General features: G+C 37.3%; 1 protein-coding gene across 13 annotated transcripts in view; it reads left to right on the top strand.

Annotated features, from left to right (window-relative positions):
- The window catches only part of Dennd1a (DENN domain containing 1A), a 504614-nt gene that overhangs the window by 29255 nt on the left and 458266 nt on the right, over nt 1–17093 (top strand). The window lies entirely within an intron of this gene.

The following is a 17093-nucleotide window of genomic DNA, read 5'->3' as shown; positions in this document are numbered from 1 at the left end:
CTGAATCAGATTCTCTGGTAACTAGGAATTTGGAAAAAAAAAAAAAGTATCTCAGGTGATTTTGATGAAACAAATCATTGCCCTGAACTTTGAACTGATCCTATAACTTGCTTTGAAATTCTGGGGAGAGAAAATATGACTGACTCCGTTTGTCAGATGTCTGTGTGTGTGTGGGTGTGTGTATATATATATATATATATATATTTTTTTTTTTTTTCCTCCCCAAACTCTTCCCACATTGGTGTTACATGAGTTTATGTTGAATAGTGCTGGATAGTTTGCCCCCAGTCAGTGAAAAAAATAAGTAAATATATAAAATGTTTGAATTTTAGGTTAGTGTTTTCCTTTGTTGAAAAGAAATTTTTAAATTTTGATGTCCATCAGTTTTTCACATTACAACTTGTGCTTTTGAGGTCTCCTGTATGTCTACCAATCAGATGATGGTTTAGGCTTTGGACACCATTAGGGAGGGAATGCAAACAGCAACTCCCAGACAGAGATTATATGGAAATGGAAGAACTGTAGACAGATGAAAGAAAATGAAATAACCTAAATTTTAACTTCAAAGTTGAGATAGGTGATCATATTGTCTGTAAATAGAAACAATTTTATTTCTTCCTTTTTAGTCTATATGTTTTTTTTTTGGTTGTTCTTATTTCTCTGGATAAACTCTCAGGTAATGGAGCAGTAGTGATTTTCTTTGCCGTGTTTCTAGTCTTAGAAAGAATGTATTTATTCTGTCAACATTAAGTATAATGTTAACAGTAGGTTTTAAATAGATGTTCTTTATCAAGTTAAAGAAAAGAAAATTACCTTTTTTTTTTTTTTTTTAAGTTTTATGAGGTTTGATTTTTCTTTCTTTCTTTTTTTGCTGTGCTGGGGATCAAAACCAAGACCTTGCACATGTTAGGCAAGCACTCTACTTTTGAACTACACCACCAGCTTGAATTTTCTGAGTTATGAATGGGTGCAAAATTTTGTCAAAAGCTTTTTTCTGCATCAGTTTTATAATTATGATTTTTCTTTAGCCTATTAACATGGTAGATTATATTGGTTTTTCAAATATTGACCCAGCCTTGTATCCCTGGAATAAACCCTACTTGGTCATGGTAAATATTGTTGAGTTCTATTTGCTAATATTTTGTTAAGGATTTTTGTGAAGGACATTGGCCTGTACTATATGTATATATATATACACATGTATATATACATACATACTTTTTTTTTTTTGTACTGTATCTTCTGGTTTTGGTGGGAATTGTTCCTTCTTTTTCTGTTTCCTGGAAGCTCTTGTGCAGGATTGGTATTAATTCTTCTCAAGATGTTTATTAAAATTCTTCATTAAAAAATATCTGCATCTGTTGAGATGATCATTAAACCTGGCAAAGTGGTGCATGCCAGTCAGTAATCCCAGTAGCTCTGGAGCCTCAGGCAGGAGGATCACAAGTTTGAGGCCGACCTCAGCAACTTAGTGAGACCCTGTCTCAAAATAAAAGTAGAAAAAGGACTTAGAGATGGAACTCAGTGGTAAAGCACCCCTTGGTTCAATCCCCAGTATAAAAAATAATAAAAATAAGATGATTATTAGACCTTTCTCACTTAATGCAGGTAGTTGTCATTTTTCATGTTCTTTATTCCTTGGTATAGATCCATGTTTCTGTCTGGCATCACTTTCTTTTTTGTCTGAATGACTTTTAACATTTCTAGTAGTGCAGATCTGCTGGGGATGAGTTCTTTCAATATTTGTAATGTCTAAAAAAATCTTTTTTTCCCTTCATTTTTGAAATATTCTCTGAAAATACAATTCTAGGTTCAGTTTTTTTCAGCAGTTAAAAAATATTATTCTACTCTCTAATGATTTGCGTTGTTTTTGAAAAGAAATCTGCCATTCTAATGTTTGTTTTTTCTGAATTTATGTGTGTTTGTGTCTTCTTTTAAGATGTTATCTTTATCATTACTTTTGAACTATTCATATATGATGTGTCTTAGTTTTCTGCTTGTTTTTCATGCTAGGGTTGAGCTTGTGTACCTGTACATTCATAGTTTTCATCACCTTTAGAAAGTTTTTGTTTTTTTGTGGTGCTGGGGATTGAACTCAGGGCCTCACATATGCCTGGCACTGATCTTCACTCCCAACCCAGATTTAGGAAGTTTTTGATCATCCTTTCAGATAATTTTTCCTGCTTCATCTTCCTTGCTTGGAGATTCTAAGTACCAATCTCTTAGACTGCATGAAGTTATACCACATGTCAGTGGTGCTGTTTTGTTTTGCTTTCGAGTTTTCTCTCCATCTCATCTTAGATAGTTTTGTTGTTATATCTTCAAGTTCACTATTCTCTTCTTCTGTAATATTAACCTACTGTTAATCCCATTTAGTGCATTTTTCATCTCATATGTTGTAGTTTTTATCTCTAGAAATTGAATATGAACTGGGTTTGGTGGTTCACGCCTGTAATTCCATTTGGGAGGCTGAGGCAGGAGGATAGTAAGTTCAAAGTCAGCCTGGGCAACTTAGCAAGACCTTGTCTCAAAATTAAAAATAAATATATAAATAAATAAAAAAGGGCTAGGGATATAGGTCAGTAGTAGAGCTTCACTTGGTTCAATCCCTAGTACTGCCAAAACAAAACATGGTTTGGGTCATTTTTAGATCTTCCATAACCAACTTTTTGAATACATGGAATACAGTTATAACTGTTTGAATGTCCTTTCTACTAGTTATAATTTAGGTGTCCTCCTTATTGGTCATGTTTTCCTGACTCATTCTGTGCATGCCTGATGAGTTTTGATTGAATGCAAGACATTATGTATTTCACCTTGTTGGTTGTTGGCTGTTTTTGTTAAACATTCTAGGGTGTATTCAAGGCAATAATCTGGGGACCCATTTCAGGGGATTGCTGTACTTGATTACTGTGTCTTGAAAACCATAGTTTCATATATTTTGTCAAAGTTACTTTGAAAAAATTTGATCCGAGTCTTGCTTTTAAAATTTGAGTGGGACTGAAACAAGTGCTCAGTTTAGGTCTAATTGTTCCCCATTACTAACATAATGCTGTACTTGTATACTATATCCAGTGCACCATAATTATGAGTTTATCCACCTTGGCTGGTGGGAACAGACATTTCTTTTTTTCTTTCTAGTTGTAGATGGACACAATACCTGTATTTTATTTATTTTTATATGGTACTGAGAATTGAAACCAGTGCCTCACATGTGCTAGGCAAGCACTCTACCACTAAGCCACAACCCCAGCCAACAGACATCATTTTTAAACCTGTGTGAATACCAGGCATAGTTACCTCTAATCTTTTTTTGGTCCTGCTTTCACATCTTGTAGTAATTTCTTCATACTTATGCTGATCAGCACTTAAATGTGAATTGAGGGGAGCCTTGCAGATCTCTAGAATTCTTTTACTGTGTAGCTGTCTCTACTCCTTACTCTGTGCTCAAACTCTAATTGCCTTGGTTTTTGTGGACTCTTAGTTGTGTCTTCTCAACTTGAAGCATTTTATAAATATATAAATAAATAAAAAAGGGCTGGGGATGTAGATCAGTAGAGAGTTTCACTGGGTTCAATCCATAGTACTGCCAAAACAAAACACTAGTACTTCCTTACACCACAGCTTGGAATCGAGGCGGTAAATGGGGGTGGGGGGGGTGGGGATCCAGGGCTTAGCTCATTTGTTTCCTATCTCTCAGGAATCACTGTGCTTTGTTGTCTGACCTACAGTGTCTTTTTCTTTTCTTTCTTTCTTTTTTTTTCATACTGGGAATTGAACTCCAGGGCCTCACATGCTAGGCAGACTCTCTGCCATTGAGCTATATCCCCAACCCTTTTGAAAAAGTTTATTTTGAGACAGGGTCTTGCTTGCCTGTGCTGGTCTCAAACTTCTGATTTTCCTGCCTCAACCTCCCAAGTAGTTGGGATAACAGGTTTGCCTGTTGGTATTGTTTTGATTGTTTCAAATGGAAGGGTAAATGTTACTCCATCTTGAGTGGAAATAAAATTCCACTAAATTTCCATTTGGGGTCTGGGATTGTGGCTCAGCGGTAGAGCGCTCGCCTAGCACGGTGGGGGACCCGGGTTCAATTCTCAGCACCACATTAAAAAAATAAATAAATAATAAAAGGCATTGTGTTGTGTCCATCTACAAAAAAGATTAAAAAAAAAATTCCAGGGCTGGGGATGTGGCTCAAGCGGTAGCGCGCTTGCCTGGCATGCGTGCGTGCGGCCCGGGTTCGATCCTCAGCACCACATACAAACGAAGATGTTGTGTCCGCCGATAACTAAAAAATAAATATTAAAAAATTCTCTCTCTCTCTCTCTCCCCCCCCACCTCCTTCTCTCTAAAAAAAAAAAAAATTCCATACATTTATTTAAACTTTTGATGACTGCTATTGCCTATAAAAGATGGTATTTGATTTTGATTTGGTACCATTTTGTCTTTTTTTTTTAATATTTATTTTTTAGTTGTAGTTGGACACAATATCTTTATTTATTTTTATGTGGTGCTGAGGATTGAACCCGGGGCCTCGCATGTGCTAGGCAAGCCCTCTACCGCTGAGCCACAACCCCAGCCCCTGTCTTTTATTTAAAGTGTATGTTTCAGGGTCTTCCAAAGGGTGTCGTGATTTCTAATTTTCGATCTTGGCACACTTGAGAACTACTGTGTATCACAATGGTTCCCAAATCCAACTGATCAGAATCACTTGGGAAAATAGATTCATAGATTAATGGATCATTAGAATCACTAAAATAGATTCCTTGGGCTTTACCCCTCACCTAGTGAATCAGTCTGCATGTGTTGAACTTGGGACTTTGATTTTTAAAAAGCTTCCCAGGTGATTTGACATTCTTGTGGGTTGATATATTAGAAGTGAAGTGTTAAGAATATGAATTCTACAGAGGCTCTGTAATCTGTGCTAAAAAAAATCACTAAGGGGGCTGGAGTTGTGGCTCAGTGGTAGAACGCTTGCCTAGCATGTGTGAGGCACTGGGTTTGATTCTCAGCACTACATGAAAAAATAAAGGGCCACCACCAACTAATGAAATATTAAAAAAATAAATCACTAAGGTTTGAATGCAGCTGTGCCAGAGCAGGGGCAAGTTCACTTCAGAAAGGGAGCTTAGTACCATGAAGCAGAGAGGTACTCAGATGTTTTTGGGGAGCATTAGGAAGGCAGGTCCACCTTATAATTTCTGGGTCTTTCTGAACTTAGCTGATTGGCTATCTGGGAGGCCCAGAGGACTGCTCATGGAGTGCTTGGGACCTTTAGCCCACTGTTCTGAGGCCTTTACAGTTGCCCTTAGGTGCTAACACAACAGCTAGACATCTGGTTTTTAAAGGGAATGTATAGGAAGAAAATAATTAGCCTATAGTAAGTTTTATTAAAAAAGAATCAATGGAGTAGAAATTACTGGTATGTGCAGTTGCCGAAACTTGTAGAACTATACACTTATAATGAGTGCATTCTAGTGTATGTATACTAGAATATATACAGTTGTGTGGATACAATTGTATATTGTAGGCATTAAGTTAATTTAAAAAATAAAAGAGGATGGACTCTGGGGCCATACTACCTGGGTTGCATACAAGCTACATGATCTTGGACAAGCTTCTTAACTTTCTTGTATTTCAGTTTTCTCATTTGTAAAATGAGAATGATTTCTTAGGGTTAATGAGAAGAATAAATGAAATAACATATGAAAAGTGCTTAGAATAGTAACCAATAGATAGTTAAATGTTTAGTAATCCTTAGCAAGGTTTAGAAACTACTCAGTCTTATGCAGAGTATCCACTCTTAATAAATGGGACAATGGTAATAACTTTCCTCTCATGGGCTTGGTTTGAGGATTAAATAAGAGTGTAAAAATAAGGCATCAATGAAACAAGGAGTTCTTGTTGCATGTTTCCATAAATAGCTTTGTGAACTCCCTGAAGTTATATGTAAAAAAAACTTCAATTTAAGTGCTTTTCTTCTGGGGAGGGTAGTGAAGCTTTTCTTGAGCTCCTTGGAGGCATCTTGTGCCCACCATCCCCCAGCCTCTCCATTGTGAATACCTGCTACTCAAAACAATCCCAATAGTGTTTAAATAGGCAGCATGGAAGGCATAGGTTTTGGAATTTGAAAATCAGAATTCAGTTGGAATTCTACTTACTTCCTAGCCTTGGTCTCCTTTACTGTACAGCAGGGAAAATAATGCTACCCTGCTACCTGACAAGGATTGACAGTCTGCTTCAGAGACCTGTGAGATTTCCAAATTTACATACAGAATTATGCAGATTCTCACAGTGTTACTGAGGGGATAGAAGTTGTATCCAGAGACTATTGATTTTTATACATGGTCTTTGTACATTTTCCTTTATAGAAGAGAGAGACTTTTTCTTCTTCAGTTTTGGTAAAAATAGTTTCATTCTAACTACACAGTCTACCCCTTATTCTTAAAATACCTTTATTTGTTTTCCAGACTAACATTTTTCTTTGGATAGTTCCTGGTTTTCTGGATTGCTTTTAGTAATAACATTTGAAAGCTTAATAGTTTTGAGTCTTTGAAATTTACAGTAATGTATAGTTTACTTATAAGATCAATTGTAAAGGGAAGATATTTGTTTTAATAAATAATAATTCCTTTTACACCTTTTAAAACCTTGGTTTAGCACCTTTTAATTTACAAAGCACTTTTACGTTTTTATCTTATTTGATTGTCTCATGAACTGGACGGGTTTTCCTCTCTCTTTTTAAAAATTTTTTTAAAAAATTATTTGTTTGTTTTTATGCGGTGCTAAAGATTGAACTTGGTGCTAGGCAAGTGCTCTGCCACTGAGCTACAGCTACAGCTACAGCCCCAGCCCTGTTGTTCTCTCTCGATAGGGAGGAAGCTGATGCTTTGATTAAACAGCTTGTTCTACTCTCAGGTGAATAAGGGATCTATCTGGAATTTGAACTCAAGCCTTCTAATGTTTAGTCTTGGGTTCTTCCCATAGAAGTATGTCAGTCCTGTGAGAAAGTCCTGGTAAAAGGCAGGTCAGGGATATCAGTATTAATGAATGAATGGTATTGTTTTAATTTCTTAAAAAAAAACAAACAGGCTCTTACAGAAAAGTTGTCAATATAGTATAAAGAACCTTTAAAAAGCAAAAAAGTGCCAGTTTAAAGTGAGGTGCTGATCTGATGCCCTATAATTCATATATAACCACAGTACAATTATCAATATCAGGGAATTAGCATTGTTTCCTTACTACATCTAATGCTTAGATCCCATTCTAATTTCAGTACTTGTCCCAATAATATTCTTGATAGCCAAAGGATCCATTTCCGAGTCCACATTGCATTTAGTTGTCAGGTCTCTTCAGCTTGGAACAATTCTTCATTCTTTCCTTGTTTTCAGGATCAGGACACTTTGAAGATTATAGGCCAGATACTGTTTAGAAGGTTCCACTGAGTTTGTTTTTTCAGGTTAAGTACCTCTTACGGAGATATCACAGAAATGATGGTGTGCTCTTCTCAGTGCATTGCAGCAATTCGTCCCATCCTGCTTTGATAACTTGATTCAGATAGTTTTTGCTAAACTTCTACACTGAAAAGTTACTGTTTTTATTCTTGGATTTAATAAGTATTTTACTGGGTGGTACTTTGAAACTGACAACACCCAGTCACTCAACTTCTAATTTAGACATTTATACCAGGTAGATTCATGGCTTCCTATTTTATTCAGTGGGTTAGAATCTGTTAATATTATTAGTGATTTTGATGCTCAAATAGATTTGGCCAGTGGAAATCCTTTCAAGCTAGTTCTTTTTTTTTCCCCAAACAATACTTTTATTTTATTTGTTTGTTTATTTATTTATTTGGTGCCTGGGAATCGAACCCAGTGCCTCGTGCATGCTAGGCAAGCGCTCTACCATTGAGCCACAACCCCCACCCCTCAAGCTAGTTATTTTTTTTGACACGTTTACCATTCTTTGAACTCCTCTTTGCCTTCTAGCAAGCTGAGGTTTTCCACTTGCATCTTTTTTTTTTTTTCCAATACTGGGGATTGAACCAAGGGACATTTTACTACTGAGCTACATCCCCAGTTTTGTTTTTTTTTTATATTTTTCTTTAGTTGTAGATAGCCATGTGGTGCTGAGGATCAAACTCAGTGCCTCATACATGCTTGGCAAGTGCTCTACTACTGGGCTACAACCCCAGTCCACATCCTTAGTTCTTTGTATCATTTATTTTGAGACGCATCTTGTTAAGTTGCTGAGGGTTTTGCTAAGTTGCTGAGGCTGGCCTTGAACTTGTGAACCTCCTGCCTCATCCTCTTGAGTCACTGGATTATAGGCATGCACCAACACACCTAGCTCCAAGCTCATCTTGTACATTGTCTGTCCAGCTTGGAATCAGTTTTTTCTTCAAGGAGCCCAGGTTTGCTTTAGAGAATTGTATTCAGAAGCCAAAGGGTTGGATACTAGGTGTGCTTTTTTCTTCTCTGAAGCCCTCTTAGTAGAGCTAGGAAATATGTGTATTAAAAGTAACTTGTAGGGCTGAGGCAGTAACTCAGTGGTAAAGTGCTTGCCTTCCATGTGTGAGGCACTGGGTTCAATCCTCATCACCACATAAAAATAAAATAAAGATACTGTGTGTTCATCTACAACTAAATAAAATTTTTTTTTAAAAAGTAACTTGCATTTTATTTCTCTATGAATCAATATGTAATATAAACCTTGAACCTCACACTCATGTCCAATTTAGATCTAACTCCATGGAAATCATGCTTGTTTGTTGTTAACTTCAGCTATGAGAAATCAGACTTACATAAGTTTTCCATTTATTATTATTATTATTACTACTACTACTACTACTATCATTATTTATTTATTTATTTATTTATTTTGGTACTGGGGATTGAACCCAGAGGTGCTTAACCACTGAACCATATCCTCATCCCTTTATTTTTACTTTTGAGACAGGGTCTCACTAAATTGCTTAGAGCCTTGCAAAGTTGCTGAGGCTGGCCTCGAACTTGTAATCTTCCTTCCTCAGCTTCCCGAGTAACTGGGATTACAGATGTGCACCGCCACACTTGGCTTCAAGCCTTCCTTCCTGTCTTGGGCAAAGATTAGGCATACATACTGCCCCTTCACCTCCAGCCCATGTGGATCCTCTCCTCTCACTGTGCTATCTTGGGGGGATCACACTGCTTATTTGGTTTTTCTGTATCCTCCTCCCTTCCCATTGCCCTATTTGGACTCTGACTCCACAGCACACTGGGCACCCCTCCATATCTCATGCCTGTTTGAACTTCTACACCCACTCAAAGATGCCCTTATGCTTGGTCATGCTCCTCAATCTCTTTGGCTCTGACACTCTGTGTTGGGCTGCCCTTATGTGGGGACACCTCGCATTCTGCCTATGATTCAACACCCCAGGCCTGGCTGCCCCATATGTGAATACCCATCTCATCTCCTCAAGTCTTTAGCTTCCCATACAGGCTGTTCTCTGTGTGGCTGTCTGCCTTATCCACTTGGACTGGGCATCTCATGCCAGGCCACCCCTCACATGGATATCCTTCTATTGTGCTCCTATGCTGGCATCCCTTCCTCAGCTGCTTAGGCCCTCTGCATGTTGGGCAATCACCAGAATGGACATCCATCTTGCTCTGCCCGTCTAACAGCTTTAGGACTGAATAAATCATTCATAAAGGGAAAAGGACAAATTAGGGAAGGGTGAGTTTTTTTTTTTTTTTTTTAAGTATTTTTTGTAGATGGACACAATACCTTTATTTTATTTATTTTTATGTGATGCTGAGGATCAAACCCAGTGCCTCACATGTGCTAGGCAAATGTTCTATCAATGAGCTATAACTCTAGGCTGGAAGGGGGAGTTTTTAACTCCTTTTAAGAACAAATATGTTTATTGATAATGAAATGGATACCATCTTTGCAAATACATCATTATTGTTGAGAGTTTGGATTTTACACTGCAGCTTGGTCTACCAGAGAATTTATTAAAACTACATGGATAGCTGGGTGCCGTGGTACTTGCCTGTAATCCTAGATCCTTGGGAGGCTGAGGCAGGATAAAAGTTTAAAGCCAGCATCGGCAACTTAGTGGGGCCCTAAGTAACTAATAAGACCCTGTCTCAAAATATAAAAAGGGCTGGGGATGTAGTTTAGGGGTTAAGAGCCCTTGGGTTCAATCCCCAGTCCCCCAAACCAAACCAAACTAAACAACAACAACAACAAAAAAAAACAACTACATGGAGTGCTGTGCTTCAGAGGGGTGCTCAGCCTGTATCTCTGCGTGGACTGCAGCTAAACCTTTTCCAGTCATTTGTTTATACATTCAGTTTAAGAATCTTTCCATTGGGATATGTGGAAGGCAAAATTTTGTAATTCCATTCATAGCAGTATCTATATATCTTTATTAGTCTTATTCTGAGAACATTATTAGAAATGAAAAGTTAAGCATAAAATCTTGAAACGACTTGTTTGTATAATTACACGACTAAGTTAATCACTTTTAACAAGTCTCAACAATGACTGCATTCTCCTGTGAAGGTGTTAACTTGTTATGGGTTAGAAAGCACCCTTTGATACAGCCTTTTCAATTTAGAAAACCGGCTTTAATTTCAGGGTTCACTGAAACAAATGGAGACTTGTTGGGAATATTAACACTACTTTTTTGTTTGTCTAGCTTAAAGGAATCAATGTTTATTAGGTGATGTTTGCTAGCATGTTCTGAAGTGTATACAGTTTCTGTTGACCATGTTATCAACTTTAAAACAGTGCTGTTGGTATGAATTTTAAAACATTACACTGGACCCTCCTTAGCATCTAAATTTGTGCTGGAGCTGACTTGAAGTTGTGAAGGTGTGAAATGAGGAGTCTTAATGCTGTGTTTCAGATCTGTAGCTCTAAGTTACAAGGGCCTAGCATTGTGGCCTGGTTACCATATGCAGCCCAGATTCATTTTGCAAGGAGTTAGTGTCACATTTTTCTTCTAATCTTGTAATATGTTGTAATTGAAGAAAAGTAGGTCCTAATTGAAAGCTGATGATCCAGCAGAGTGATCAATAGCATGATGCTTTGCGGAAAAAAACAACCATTAAGCTATCCTGCTGCCTTAATATTGTCAAAGCCTTTGTCTGTTTGGTGACTTCAAGCTGAGTGTACTTAATCATTTTGAGACCATGTCCCTGAGCACTGAGCGGGGCCCTTCCAGTGAATCAGGGAGAATTGTGTTCAACAGAGAGTATTTGAATAGAAATGCTTTTGTGGCTTACTCTCAGCCTTCGCTCTCCCAGAAGCAAGAACTGAGCAGACTTCCCTTTTTTTCGAACACATTTTAGCTGTTTGTACCTATCATTTTTCTGTATTTAAGAGCTGAGGCTGTTGTCAGCAGGTATGACTTACTGATACTTTTGACTCCAAAAGAAAACATCTTTAAAGAGTAGTGGTCAGGTGAAAGAGGTATGTGTTCTGTAAACTACCTCTTGCCAGAAGAGGAGAAGCTGGAAACTACATGTTAGATGTTGGAGGAAAACTTACCTCCGACACATTTATTTGCCAGGTATTGCCCTAGGGTTATGAGAAAACACAGCTCTACCCTCAAGGAGCTACCATTTTGGTGGGGAAGAGAGAGATTTAATCAGAGACACATGAATGGTTCTCAATTTTGGCTGTACTTCAGAACAGGTTAAGGAGTTTAAAAAACATACTGATGCCTGGGGATTCCACTTATGTTGGTCTGAGGTGCAATCTGAACATCAGGATTTTTAAAAGCTCCCCAGGTAAGCTTGTAGTTGTCCCCAGGTTGATTGTGGTAAGAGCATTTGAGACTAGTTCCCTGGGAGGACAGGGTGCCCTGGGACCATAGCAGAGGAGCACTTAACCCCAGCTGGGCTATTTATGTTGTGAGGAGGTAGAGAAAACTTCCAAGAGAAGAGCGTGTGCCTGATTTGAGGCTTAATGAATGAGGGGGTCAAGCAAAAAAGACTGGACAGATGTTCCTTGTGGAAGAGCAGCTGAGTAACAAAGAACAGGTGCTTTTGAAGTAAGTTTCATTCCGCTGCTTCCTTTCTTCATCATTGGTCAGTTTGTCCTCTGTGAGTTTCAGTGTCCTCATCTCTAACCTCAGGCTAATATTACTTGCAGTGGGATTAAGATTAACAGAGATAATACAAGGTAGGTTCACTCCTGGCACAGAGGAAACGGTGACTGGTGAGGGTAGTATGGTAATGGTTTCATTATCATAGAATTGGAGCATCGTATGTTGAGGCTAAAGTGGTTGTGTATGGCTGGATCTTAGGGTGCAAGACTGCAGGAGGTGGGGTAGGAAGAAAAAAAAATGGCATGTGAGCAGGGTTCCAGATCATGGAATGCATAGGAATATAAGGCAATTAATAAAAGCTATCATAGCAGAGCCAAGGACATTTCCATGATAATATGTTAAGATATATCATAAGAGTTCTGGGAAAACTTGGGTCCATATTGGAAAATTGGCTGTGAATATGGTATGCTCAACATCATTATGTGTTCTAAATTAGCAGAGTGTTAATAGGATAGAAATAGGATTTTCAGTTCTTTTAGCCAAGTAGTTAAAAATATTGAGGATCTTGAAGAGTAATGGAGGAATAAGCAATCTCAAGGTAGTTCCAGAAATCCTCTCAAAATTATTATAACCTTCATTGTTTATAGGCTTAATGAAAACATTAAGTAAGGGTTATGTAGCCATTTGCATTTAGAGGAAATGCTTTTTAATTTATATTTTGATTTGCAGAGAAAGGCTTCCATCTGCATTAACTTCACTGGTCCTTAAAATAACTTGTGTATATTTGTTGGTATGTTATGTAACTTGTCACAACATTAGTCACCACTTCTTCCATAAGGCAACATGTAAACGATCATGGATAAGCATGACTATAACTTATAATTATAGACCAATTTGTTCATAGCATTTTAGTCAGCTTTTTCCTTTTCTTTCTTTCTTTTTTTTTTTTTTTTGAGAGACTGTTATAATCTTTGTCTCCTTGTAATAGAATTCTGCCAGCTATTTGAACTGAGTAAGTACCTTTGGCTTATTATTTATTACTCAATACTGTGAGACAGTAACAATGGAGATCAGTAGAAGAAAGAAGTGGGCTTTATTATTTCTAAAAATGCCTTTTTTCTTTGAAATATATCTTTTATTGCAAAGCACCGTTGCAATGATAGATTGTTGAGGTATACCTATATTTTATGTTATATGTACTAACTTACTTGGAAGAATTCCATTTATCAAGATCTGTGGTTCTTGAGGTATGCTTGCCAGTCCAACAGCTTCAGGATGAGCTGGGTAGTTGCAGAAATGCTCATTTTTGGTTCCTACTTCAGAAACTCTGGAGGCAGGGACAGAAATCTATCTTCCTTCTACCTGGTATTTATTTGTTTATTATAGTATTAGGGATTGAACCCAGGGGTACTTTGCCCACAGAGCTACATCCCTAGCCCTTTTTATTTTTTATTTTGAGACAGTGCCTCTCTCAATTGTTGAGACTGACCTTGAACTTGCAATCTTCTTGCCTCAGACTCCTGAGTAACTGGGATTATGGGTGCATGCCACTGCACCTGCCTCCAATATTTGTTTGGGCAGCTACCAGGAAAACACTACTTGGCCTGAAAGATAAGATCCAGGCTCTTCAACTGCTTACATTTAGAAGAGGAAGACTGACCATAACCAAGGTTGGGATAGATATAATAGGGAGAATTAAAATTAGGTGAAAGTATGATAGAGAAGCCTTTCTGAGAAGGGCAAGTGTAAGCTGAGTTTTGAATGATGGGAAAGGACTGCTTAAGTTGAGATCAGTGTAAAGTTTTGGCTATAAGGTAGGAATGAATGTGGTTTGTTTGAGGAACAGAAAGAAGTCTAGTGTGGTTGGAGTTCTTTGGGTAAGGGGAGAGAGGTCTGGAATAACATTGGACAGGTTTGCAGAGGCTAAATCTTGCAGGTCCTATAAGGACTTTTTTTTCCCCTCCCACATTTTTTAAATATTTATTTTTCAATTGTAGTTGGACACAATACCTTTATTTTGCTTATTTATTTTTATGTGGTGCTGAGGATTGAACCCAGGGCCTCCCACATGCTAGGCGAGCGCCCTACCACTGAGCCACAACCCCAGCCCCTTCCCACATTTATTTTTATTGTGGTAATATACAAATAATGAGAATTTCTGTCTCACCATTTTAAGTGCATAGTTCAGTGGTATTAAGTACATTCATATTGTTGTATGACCATCACCACTATCCATCTCTAGAACTAGAAGTTTGACTTCACGCTGAGCGTATGGGAAGCTTTGGGGAAGTTTTGAGCAGATGGTTGACATAACCTGAAATTTAAAATAAAAGGATTACTGGCTGCTAAGTTGAGGTATAAATCTAAGGGAAAGGGTGCAAGGAGGGAGACCAGGCGGAATACTGTAGTTTTCAGGTGAGATGGCAGTAATCTGTTATTCTGAAGGTAGAATTAACAGAATTTGCCACTTGGTTTGTTGATTCTGGAATATATAGCAAAGAGAGGAGTCTAAGACAATATTGTTTTGTTGATTTCAGTAACTGGTAGACTTCAGGAGATGCAGATTTGAGGAAGAAAAGTTTTATCTATTAAATTAGAAATGCTTCTTAGATGTCAGGAAGGGGATGTTGAATAGGCTAAGGAAATATGGAGTCGGAGAGGAAGTCAGGTTGGAGAAGTGACTTTGGGGCTTTTCAGCATATGATAGTAATTGTAGTCATGAGACTGAATGGGATAATCAGAGTAATAGTGTAGACAGAGTCCTTGATCAAGTTCCAGAGCAGCAAGCTCACATGTTTGAGAATTAGCAAAGTAGCAGCTGGTGAGGAAGGAAGAGTACTAGCAGAGTGAAGTCTTGGAAGTAAGGGGAAGAAAGTGTTTTAAGGAGCAGGACCAGTTGATCAACTGTGTCAGAACAGCTGAGAAGCTAAGACAAGCACTGAGATTTGTGCTTTTTAGCATGTTTTAGCCATGTGACAAGTTGTTTCATTGGTGTGGTGGATTCAGAAGCCTGATTGAAATGCATTACAGAGAGAAAGGGAGAAGCATTTTCCACATAAGTCTCTCTACAAAACAAAACACCTTGTGACACAGGTTAATGTGTTGCTGCCCCAGTTTGGTAAAATTTGGCACATAACACCTTCATGTGCTTTTATTCATTATTTTCATTTAAAAAATGGAAGTCTAGATAAAAACCGTGGGGATAGTCTGAAGACCCTCCATGGAATACTAGGATCCCATGGAATACATCTAAAAAACTGCTTGCTTTCTTCTTTTTTAAACTGGAGATTGAACCCAGGAGCGCTTAACCACTGAGTCACATCCCCTACCTTTTAAAAAAATTTTTATTTTGAGACAGAGAGACAGGGTCTCATTAAGCTGCTTAGGCCTCACTAAATTGCTGAGACTGGCCTTGAATTTGCAGTCCTCCTGCCTTAGCCTTCTGATAACTGGGATTACCGGCATGTACTACTATGTAAAACTATTTTCTAAATGCAGAGGAATGAAATTCTGAGATGAAATTCAATCAGTTGCAAGATAGTCTTAAAGATATTTTTAGGTTTTGGAGGGAATTCTGATTTCAGATTAAACTACCTATTATTTATGAAAGATGACATTAGAATACTCCTTTCTTTCATCAAATGCTCTACCTTGAGAGCTTCTTAATGAATGGGATGTTTCCATATGGTATTTTCCACAAATGTGTCAAAGGGTGCAAACTTCGTAGGTCATTTTGTACCTTCTTTTAGGGAAAAAAGTGTGCAAGACTTTTTTTTTTTTTTTTTTTAAGGCCTTCTTCAAACTTTATTTTTTTAAAAGTAAGATTCTGATTTAGTGTCTCATTTAAAAAATATTATATTTGAGAAGTTGTATTTAAGTGCCTTGCATTTCAGAGCAGTCATTTCTTTTTATCCTCTAGGCACATGTTTAAAGCAAAAGTCCATGTTTCTTTCCAATGAAAGTATGATGATCCTCCACAGGATAAATAAGTAGCTTCTTGATTCACAAAACACATTTTGCTTTCTATTTCTAAGGAATTAGAGGAAATATTATCATATTTTATTGACTTTAAGACACGATTACCTATAAGATGAACTATTATTTTGTATATTACTAAGAAAGAAAAAGTTGCTGCCATTTAGAATTGTAAAATGCTATGGGCTGCAAGAGTTGTGAAAGGGTGGAGGATGAGAGTTCACCTTTGAGTCAATGAAACATGAAATTTGAGGGCTGGGAGCTGAGTTCTGGTGTTGGCTGTGTTTCTAATTAGCTGTGGGACTACAGACCAGTTACTTAGACTCTCTTTGTCTCAGGTTCCTCACCTGCATGTTGAAAGTCATGGCTGACACACCTTCCTCATAGGGTTATGATGAAGATGAAATGAGATAAATGATGTAATTATTTTGAAAAGTTTTAGACTTTACTGGGAAAAATTCAAAGTATTTCTGTGATTTAAATTAACCCTTAGACACTATTAGGCAACTCAGTTTTTCTTATCTGACTTTTGTTGTCAGGTTTAAAATAGAATTTAGTTATAGACATTTGAAAGAATATTTTCTTCTGGTAAGTGATTTTCATTCAACTTAGAAGTAATCTTTTTTATTGTAGTTTTGATATTAAAGGGAAAATACGAAGATAATATAACAATAATATTCTTTATCATCCAGAATTATTAACTCTTAAATCTATTAGTGCTGTGATCTTTTTTTAAATATTTTTTTAGTTGTAGTTGGACACAATACCTTTATTTTTACTTTTATTTGGTGCTGAGGGTTTAACCCATGCCTTGCACGTGCTAGGTAAGTGTTCTACTGCTGAGCTACCACTTCAGCCCCAGTGCTGTGATCTTTTAAATAAATACATAATATGAATATATTACATAAAAGGTAAAAAAATAATAATGAACTTTTATACACTTGCCATTGCCAGTACAAGTGAAAGTCACTATGTGGAAACAGTATCTTTAATTTAGATTAGCATCCTGTTTTCACAATGTCTAATAAGGTAGGGCACTGTTTATCTTGTTTCAGTCTTTAAAAGCTATAAACAGCAT

The sequence above is a fragment of the Marmota flaviventris genome, chromosome 13, assembly GCF_047511675.1.
Source record: "Marmota flaviventris isolate mMarFla1 chromosome 13, mMarFla1.hap1, whole genome shotgun sequence".
In the NCBI taxonomy this organism is placed as follows: Eukaryota; Metazoa; Chordata; class Mammalia; order Rodentia; family Sciuridae; genus Marmota; species Marmota flaviventris.
The sequence above is the reverse complement of the archived record's forward strand: the minus strand, read 5'-3'. Positions and strand labels throughout refer to the sequence as shown.